Source organism: Morone saxatilis, unplaced genomic scaffold (genome assembly GCF_004916995.1).
Source record: "Morone saxatilis isolate NCDOM2014 unplaced genomic scaffold, NCSU_SB_2.0 Contig14, whole genome shotgun sequence".
NCBI lineage: Eukaryota > Metazoa > Chordata > Actinopteri > Moronidae > Morone > Morone saxatilis.
In genome coordinates this window covers 9,822,233-9,823,085 of record NW_023339696.1, presented here as the reverse complement: position 1 = coordinate 9,823,085, position 853 = coordinate 9,822,233, and positions in this window count along the sequence as shown.

The window sequence follows — 853 nt, the reverse complement described above, 5'->3', positions numbered from 1 at the left end:
TCTCATTATGCAATTAACACTACTGTTACATTTTGAAAAGCTGCTGGTTCAAACCTAAAGTCTGCAGACGCTTTGCATGTTTTCTCACCTGAAATAACCCCATCCAGTGGTCAACCCTTGGGGTCTGCCCTGACTAAGAGTCAAGCAATGGCAAATTGACCCAGCTCTGGTCAGCTGCCCACCATTGAGCACTGTGATGGCACCAGATTGTGGTTTTGCAGCTGTTGCCTTATGTCTGAAGTACAAAGCCATCCATATGTGGTGGCAGCAAAAGTAGTAGAGTTTTCGTGCTCAGAACTTCATTTAGAAATGCTAGTCTTGGAGTGCTACCTATTAATGGAAGTGGAGGTGAGTGGGCGGGCGGGCGAGCTGCCATAATGGTTGGGTTAAAAATAGTGACGACCCAGAATCACTACAAGGAGCTTGCAAATAGAAGACAGATGGGCACAGATAGAACTCCATTCAAGCTTTGTCAGGCACCACAACTTTGTCCTTTGTCAACTCATTTTAGATTAATATTTTCACAGGGACACACTTTAAAATTCAGTGTGTTCGCTTACAGCTTCTTTCATTCTTTAAACTGTCATTTCAACTATCACTGTCATTTCAGACATGAAACAAATGTTTTAACTATGACCACACATTTTTAGAATATTTTGCATTTTATAGTTGACCTTTATAATTGATCACAGCATTACTGCAATGATTTGAGACAAAGTTAAAAGGCCAAAGAGTTACAACCGAATACAAAGTCACAATTGAATAACTCTTAAAAATATTTTTACCAATATCAGATGTAGAGCAACAAATGCAGGCTAGTCCTAGTCCTTCCTTCCCATCCCTCTAAAAGTTT